Source organism: Coregonus clupeaformis, chromosome 21, assembly GCF_020615455.1.
Source record: "Coregonus clupeaformis isolate EN_2021a chromosome 21, ASM2061545v1, whole genome shotgun sequence".
NCBI lineage: Eukaryota > Metazoa > Chordata > Actinopteri > Salmoniformes > Salmonidae > Coregonus > Coregonus clupeaformis.
In genome coordinates this window covers 18,149,424-18,158,853 of record NC_059212.1, presented here as the reverse complement: position 1 = coordinate 18,158,853, position 9,430 = coordinate 18,149,424, and positions in this window count along the sequence as shown.

The following is a 9,430-nucleotide window of genomic DNA, read 5'->3' as shown; positions in this document are numbered from 1 at the left end:
CTTATAACCTGGAATTAAAATGGATTTTTGGGGGGGGTTTGTATCATTTGATTTACACAACATGCCTACCACATTGAAGATGAAAAATAAAAAAAATTGTGAAACAAACAAGAAATAAGACAAAAAAACTGAAAACTTGAGTGTGTATACAGTGAGGGGAAAAAAGTATTTGATCCCCTGCTGATTTTGTAAGTTTGCCCACTGACAAAGACATGATCAGTCTATAATTTTAATGGTAGGTTTATTTGAACAGAGAGACAGAATAACAACAACAAAAATCCAGAAAAACGCATGTCAAAAATGTTATAAATTGATTTGCATTTTAATGAGGGAAATAAGTATTTGACCCCTCTGCAAAACATGACTTAGTACTTGGTGGCAAAACCCTTGTTGGCAATCACAGAGGTCAGACGTTTTTGTAGTTGGCCACCAGGTTTGCACACATCTCAGGAGGGATTTTGTCCCACTCCTCTTTGCAGATCTTCTCCAAGTCATTAAGGTTTCGAGGCTGACGTTTGGCAACTCGAACCTTCAGCTCCCTCCACAGATTTTCTATGGGATTAAGGTCTGGAGACTGGCTAGGCCACTCCAGGACCTTAATGTGCTTCTTCTTGAGCCACTCCTTTGTTGCCTTGGCCGTGTGTTTTGGGGCATTGTCATGCTGGAATACCCATCCACGACCCATTTTCAATGCCCTGGCTGAGGGAAGGAGGTTCTCACCCAAGATTTGACGGTACATGGCCCCGTCCATCCCCTTAGCAGAAAAACACCCCCAAAGCATAATGTTTCCACCTCCATGTTTGACGGTGGGGATGGTGTTCTTGGGGTCATAGGCAGCATTCTTCCTCCTCCAAACACGGCGAGTTGAGTTGATGCCAAAGAGCTCGATTTTGGTCTCATCTGACCACAACACTTTCATCCAGTTCTCCTCTGAATCATTCAGATGTTCATTGGCAAACTTCAGACGGGCCTGTATATGTGCTTTCTTGAGCAGGGGGGACCTTGCGGGCGCTGCAGGATTTCAGTCCTTCACGGCGTAGTGTGTTACCAATTGTTTTCTTGGTGACTATGGTCCCAGCTGCCTTGAGATCATTGACAAGATCCTCCCGTGTAGATCTGGGCTGATTCCTCACCGTTCTCATGATCATTGCAACTCCACGAGGTGAGATCTTGCATGGAGCCCCAGGCTGAGGTAGATTGACAGTTATTTTGTGTTTCTTCCATTTGTGAATAATCGCACCAACTGTTGTCACCTTCTCACCAAGCTGCTTGGCGATGGTCTTGTAGCCCATTTCAGCCTTGTGTAGGTCTACAATCTTGTCCCTGACACCCTTGGAGAGCTCTTTGGTCTTGGCCATGGTGGAGAGTTTGGAATCTGATTGATTGATTGCTTCTGTGGACAGGTGTCTTTTATACAGGTAACACGCTGAGATTAGGAGCACTCCCTTTAAGAGTATGTATAAAAGACACCTGGGAGCCAGAAATCTTTCTGATTGAGAGGGGGTCAAATACTTATTTCCCTCATTAAAATGCAAATCAATTTATAACATTTTTGACATGCGCTTTTCTGGATTTTTTTGTTGTTATTCTGTCTCTCACTGTTCAAATAAACATACCATTAAAATTATAGACTGATCATTTCTTTGTCAGTGGGCAAATGTACAAAATCAGCAGGGGATCAAATACTTTTTTCCCTCACTGTAACTATTCACCCCCCCCAAAGACAATACTTTGTAGAGCCACCTTTTGCAGCAATTACAGCTGCAAGTCTCTTGGGCTATGTCTCTATAAGCTTGGCACATCTTGCCACTGGGATTTTTGCCCATTCTTCAAGGCAAAACTGCTCCAGTTCCTACAAGTTGAATGGGTTCCGCTGGTGTACAGCAATCTTTAAGTCATACCACAGATTCTCAATTGGATTGAGGTCTGGGCTTAGACAAGGCCATTCCAAGACATTTAAATGTTTCCCCTTAAACCACTCAAGTGTTGCTTTAGCAGTATGCTTAGGGTCATTGTCCTGCTGGAAGGTGAACCTCCATCTCAGTCTCAAATCTCTGGAAGACTGAAACAGGTTTCCCTCAAGAATTTCCCTGTATTTAGCGCCATCCATCATTCCTTCAATTCTGACCAGTTTCCCAGTCCCTGCAGATGAAAAACATCCCCACAGCATGATGCTGCCACCACCATGCTTCACTGTGGGGTTGGTGTTCTCGGGTGATGAGAGGTGTTGGGTTTGCGCCAGACATAACGTTTTCCTTGATGGCCAAAAAGCTCAATTTCAGTCTCATCTGACCAGAGTACCTTCTCCCACATAATAATAAATAATACGCCATTTAGCAGACGCTTTTATCCAAAGCGACTTACAGTCATGCGTGCATAATTTTTTTTGTGTATGGGTGGTCCCGGGGATCGAACCCACTACCTTGGCGTTACAAGCGCCGTGCTCTACCAGCTGAGCTACAGAGGACCACATGCCTTTTGGCGAACACCAAATGTGTTTGCTTATTTTTTTCTTTAAGCAATGGCTTTTTTCTGGCCACTCTTCCGTAAAGCCCAACTCTCTGGAGTGTTCAGCTTAAAGTGGTCCTATGGACAGATACTCCATTCTCCGCTGTGGAGCTTTGCAGCTCCTTCAGGGTTATCTTTGGTCTCTTTGTTGCCTCTCTGATTAATGCCCTCCTTGCCTGGTCTGTGAGTTTTGGTGGGCGGCCCTCTCTTGGCAGGTTTGTTGTGGTGCCATATTATTTCAAATTTTTTATAATGGATTTAATGGTGCTCCGTGGGATGTTCAAAGTTTCTGACATTTCTGTGAGTTTCCTACTTCCGACTAGCACGTGAACGCGGCAATAGTGCATGAGTTAACAAATTAGAAGGCAAGTCAGTCTAAAAAACTGTAGGCCTATTTTGTCCCTGTTTTCAAAGCTTTTGCGTCCACATTTGTTATTAAACCAAATCAAAAGTGGTGGGCCGCTGCCCCACCTAATTGAAAAGTGCTGGGGCAAATTCCTGCTCGCCACACGTTTTCCGGCAGCCCTGCCTGGCGGCAAACCTCTCTGTCAATAACAGCTAACTTTCAGGTTACATATCCCTCCCATTAGGCTCCTCCAATTAGGTCCTTCACTCAGACCAGTCCTAGACAGTCCTCGCTAAATTATTGCTAAGAAGCTATTTATGTTTATTTTTGACAATTTTAATTGAAAACAAGGCAACAGTAAAATGTCATCACCCAAGAAAGATGCAGCGCTCCCCCTTGGGCCAGTGCCATTTTATAAATGCCTGATCTCTATGGCAAGATGCATCATTCACCCAAGTTTCGTCAAAATCGGCCCAGTGCTGTCTGAGATATTGCGTGTGACTAACTGAACATACAAACGAACGTACGGAAGGAGACAGATTCACCGTCCCTTCCCTGATTTCCCATGGGGACAACAATCACAGTAAGGTACTTAATTGTTACCCAGAAATTATTTGATATTGAGATAAAAACAGCTGCATTGGACCTTTTTAAGAGGTATTTTAAAAGGGTGTATTTATCCCAATCCTTCAAAAAATATGCAGAAACTCTGATGCAGGCATAGGTCAATTCAAAAGGCTTTGTAATCTAAAATCAAATCCACTCCCATCTGAGATTGCTATGACCTTACCACATATGAAAGGGGTTAGTTATAATAATATTTTACCTTAGTGTCAGTGGCTCTGCCACACTTTGGATGTGTCACAGTGCTCTCTAGTGGTAAAAGAGAATGTCAGCTAACATATCCTGGGGACATATCACTATTCTTTGACACTCATAAAACTAGTAGATGAAAGTAGGTGCTTTACGAAGTATTTTTAATTGACATTCGTTAACAGTATATTTGCTTGAATTGAAAGCGCAGCCTGAGAATTACTGCATGTGAGCCCAACAGACAACCAAAGAATACTGTCTGGACAAGAAAATCTAGGAGGACATAGTGGGGACAGACAGTGAAACATGTAGACCTGTGAGAGGGTTTCTGAGAACAAAATAATTGTTGTAAAACGTTCACTAGCTGAAATCTCTCAAAGAGGAAATATCATGTGAGATATTTTCAAAATAGGCAACAGATTGATGTTTGAAAATTGCATTTCTTGTTCTTCACCACACAACATGTGCATAGCATGAGACACATTTTCAACAGTAACTTAAAGCATACTGCACAAAAACATAGTGTAGAAAATAAATAAAAATACATTAATAACGCCCTTCAATCTTGTACTGTATATCTGACATTTTGCCATTTCAAAATGCTTTCAGGAACATCTTACTAAGTATATTATAAATTGTTATACATTTCCTGTATACACTTTATCTTACAGCCTTCCAATTGTATAATAGCAACTATAAATGCACTCATTATACATTCCAAAATCTTAATTGTTAAAGGAAAGGGACATGAGATAAAGCCAACATATTTGATCAGAAACACAGGTCATTTAAGTACAGTAGTGTTCAAAGTCAGTTTCGGGTGTCTCTCTTCTAATATCAAACTACTATAACAATGCACATGAAAAGATAGGACATATACAATTATTCAATTGGTCTGCAATCAACTCAGTTATAGGCTTATGTCTGTGTGACAGTGGCATGTTGTCATATACAGTGTTTTTCATGTTAAGGCATGGCATTTGCAGACTATAACAGCTGTCATATCCTATTATGATAAAGTCGCTATAGCATATGTGCATTAAATGACAACATGAGGGTAAATGAATAAAGCAACCCTGTGGGGTCAGTCCTAAAGGGTGTGGCATGGCAACCTGGAACTGACAAAAGACACTCCAACATGACGTCCATTTTGAGTAAATTACATTTTCATCATGTCATAGCACATACAGTGAGGGAAAAAAGTATTTGATCCCCTGCTGATTTTTTACGTTTGCCCACTGACAAAGAAATGATCAGTCTATAATTTTTATGGTAGGTTTATTTGAACAGTGAGAGACAGAATAACAACAAAAAAATCCAGAAAAACGCATGTCAAAAATGTTATAAATTGATTTGCATTTTAATGAGGGAAATAAGTATTTGACCCCTCTGCAAAACATGACTTAGTACTTGGTGGCAAAACCCTTGTTGGCAATCACAGAGGTCAGACGTTTTTGTAGTTGGCCACCAGGTTTGCACACACATCTCAGGAGGGATTTTGTCCCACTCCTCTTTGCAGATCTTCTCCAAGTCATTAAGGTTTCGAGGCTGACGTTTGGCAACTCGAACCTTCAGCTCCCTCCACAAATTTTCTATGGGATTAAGGTCTGGAGACTGGCTAGGCCACTCCAGGACCTTAATGTGCTTCTTCTTGAGCCACTCCTTTGTTGCCTTGGCCGTGTGTTTTGGGGCATTGTCATGCTGGAATACCCATCCACGACCCATTTTCAATGCCCTGGCTGAGGGAAGGAGGTTCTCACCCAAGATTTGACGGTACATGGCCCCGTCCATCCCCTTAGCAGAAAAATACCCCCAAAGCATAATGTTTCCACCTCCATGTTTGACGGTGGGGATGGTGTTCTTGGGGTCATAGGCAGCATTCTTCCTCCTCCAAACACGGCGAGTTGAGTTGATGCCAAAGAGCTCGATTTTGGTCTCATCTGACCACAACACTTTCATCCAGTTCTCCTCTGAATCATTCAGATGTTCATTGGCAAACTTCAGACGGGCCTGTATATGTGCTTTCTTGAGCAGGGGGACCTTGCGGGCGCTGCAGGATTTCAGTCCTTCACGGCGTAGTGTGTTACCAATTGTTTTCTTGGTGACTATGGTCCCAGCTGCCTTGAGATCATTGACAAGATCCTCCCGTGTAGATCTGGGCTGATTCCTCACCGTTCTCATGATCATTGCAACTCCACGAGGTGAGATCTTGCATGGAGCCCCAGGCTGAGGTAGATTGACAGTTATTTTGTGTTTCTTCCATTTGTGAATAATCGCACCAACTGTTGTCACCTTCTCACCAAGCTGCTTGGCGATGGTCTTGTAGCCCATTCCAGCCTTGTGTAGGTCTACAATCTTGTCCCTGACACCCTTGGAGAGCTCTTTGGTCTTGGCCATGGTGGAGAGTTTGGAATCTGATTGATTGATTGCTTCTGTGGACAGGTGTCTTTTATACAGGTAACACGCTGAGATTAGGAGCACTCCCTTTAAGAGTATGTATAAAAGACACCTGGGAGCCAGAAATCTTTCTGATTGAGAGGGGGTCAAATACTTATTTCCCTCATTAAAATGCAAATCAATTTATAACATTTTTGACATGCGCTTTTCTGGCTTTTCTCTCACTGTTCAAATAAACCTACCATTAAAATTATAGACTGATCATTTCTTTGTCAGTGGGCAAATGTACAAAATCAGCAGGGGATCAAATACTTTTTTCCCTCACTGTAACTATTCACCCCCCCAAAGACAATACTTTGTAGAGCCACCTTTTGCAGCAATTACAGCTGCAAGTCTCTTGGGCTATGTCTCTATAAGCTTGGCACATCTTGCCACTGGGGATTTTTGCCCATTCTTCAAGGCAAAACTGCTCCAGTTCCTACAAGTTGAATGGGTTCCGCTGGTGTACAGCAATCTTTAAGTCATACCACAGATTCTCAATTGGATTGAGGTCTGGGCTTAGACAAGGCCATTCCAAGACATTTAAATGTTTCCCCTTAAACCACTCAAGTGTTGCTTTAGCAGTATGCTTAGGGTCATTGTCCTGCTGGAAGGTGAACCTTCGTCTCAGTCTCAAATCTCTGGAAGACTGAAACAGGTTTCCCTCAAGAATTTCCATGTATTTAGCGCCATCCATCATTCCTTCAATTCTGACCAGTTTCCCAGTCCCTGCAGATGAAAAACATCCCCACAGCATGATGCTGCCACCACCATGCTTCACTGTGGGGTTGGTGTTCTCGGGTGATGAGAGGTGTTGGGTTTGCGCCAGACATAGCGTTTTCCTTGATGGCCAAAAAGCTCAATTTCAGTCTCATCTGACCAGAGTACCTTCTCCCACATAATAATAATAATAAATAATACGCCATTTAGCAGACGCTTTTATCCAAGCGACTTACAGTCATGCGTGCATACATTTTTTTGTGTATGGGTGGTCCCGGGGATCGAACCCACTACCTTGGCGTTACAAGCGCCGTGCTCTACCAGCTGAGCTACAGAGGACCACATGCCTTTTGGCGAACACCAAATGTGTTTGCTTATTTTTTTCTTTAAGCAATGGCTTTTTTCTGGCCACTCTTCCGTAAAGCCCAACTCTCTGGAGTGTTCAGCTTAAAGTGGTCCTATGGACAGATACTCCATTCTCCGCTGTGGAGCTTTGCAGCTCCTTCAGGGTTATCTTTGGTCTCTTTGTTGCCTCTCTGATTAATGCCCTCCTTGCCTGGTCTGTGAGTTTTGGTGGGCGGCCCTCTCTTGGCAGGTTTGTTGTGGTGCCATATTATTTCAAATTTTTTATAATGGATTTAATGGTGCTCCGTGGGATGTTCAAAGTTTCTGACATTTCTGTGAGTTTCCTACTTCCGACTAGCACATGAACGCGGCAATAGTGCATGAGTTAACAAATTAGAAGGCAAGTCAGTCTAAAAAACTGTAGGCCTATTTTGTCCCTGTTTTCAAAGCTTTTGCGTCCACATTTGTTATTAAACCAAATCAAAAGTGGTGGGCCGCTGCCCACCTAATTGAAAAGTGCTGGGGGCAAAATCCTGCTCGCCACACGTTTTCCGGCAGCCCTGCCTGGCGGCAAACCTCTCTGTCAATAACAGCTAACTTTCAGGTTACATATCCCTCCCATTAGGCTCCTCCAATTAGGTCCTTCACTCAGACCAGTCCTAGACAGTCCTCGCTAAATTATTGCTAAGAAGCTATTTATGTTTATTTTTGACAATTTTAATTGAAAACAAGGCAACAGTAAAATGTCATCACCCAAGAAAGATGCAGCGCTCCCCCTTGGGCCAGTGCCATTTTATAAATGCCTGATCTCTATGGCAAGATGCATCATTCACCCAAGTTTCGTCAAAATCGGCCCAGTGCTGTCTGAGATATTGCGTGTGACTACCGAACATACAACGAACGTACGGAAGGAGACAGATTCACCGTCCCTTCCCTGATTTCCCCATGGGGGACAACAATCACAGTAAGGTACTTAATTGTTACCCAGAAATTATTTGATATTGAGATAAAAACAGCTGCATTGGACCTTTTTAAGAGGTATTTTAAAAGGGTGTATTTATCCCAATCCTTCAAAAAATATGCAGAAACTCTGATGCAGGCATAGGTCAATTCAAAAGGCTTTGTAATCTAAAATCAAATCCACTCCCATCTGAGATTGCTATGACCTTACCACATATGAAAGGGGTTAGTTATAATAATATTTTACCTTAGTGTCAGTGGCTCTGCCACACTTTGGATGTGTCACAGTGCTCTCTAGTGGTAAAAGAGAATGTCAGCTAACATATCCTGGGGACATATCACTATTCTTTGACACTCATAAAACTAGTAGATGAAAGTAGGTGCTTTACGAAGTATTTTTTAATTGACATTCGTTAACAGTATATTTGCTTGAATTGAAAGCGCAGCCTGAGAATTACTGCATGTGAGCCCAACAGACAACCAAAGAATACTGTCTGGACAAGAAAATCTAGGAGGACATAGTGGGGACAGACAGTGAAACATGTAGACCTGTGAGAGGGTTTCTGAGAACAAAATAATTGTTGTAAAACGTTCACTAGCTGAAATCTCTCAAAGAGGAAATATCATGTGAGATATTTTCAAAATAGGCAACAGATTGATGTTTGAAAATTGCATTTCTTGTTCTTCACCACACAACATGTGCATAGCATGAGACATATTTTCAACAGTAACTTAAAGCATACTGCACAAAAACATAGTGTAGAAAATAAATAAAAATACATTAATAACGCCCTTCAATCTTGTACTGTATATCTGACATTTTGCCATTTCAAAATGCTTTCAGGAACATCTTACTAAGTATATTATAAATTGTTATACATTTCCTGTATACACTTTATCTTACAGCCTTCCAATTGTATAATAGCAACTATAAATGCACTCATTATACATTCCAAAATCTTAATTGTTAAAGGAAAGGGACATGAGATAAAGCCAACATATTTGATCAGAAACACAGGTCATTTAAGTACAGTAGTGTTCAAAGTCAGTTTCGGGTGTCTCTCTTCTAATATCAAACTACTATAACAATGCACATGAAAAGATAGGACATATACAATTATTCAATTGGTCTGCAATCAACTCAGTTATAGGCTTATGTCTGTGTGACAGTGGCATGTTGTCATATACAGTGTTTTCATGTTAAGGCATGGCATTTGCAGACTATAACAGCTGTCATATCCTATTATGATAAAGTCGCTATAGCATATGTGCATTAAATGACAACATGAGGGTAAATGAATA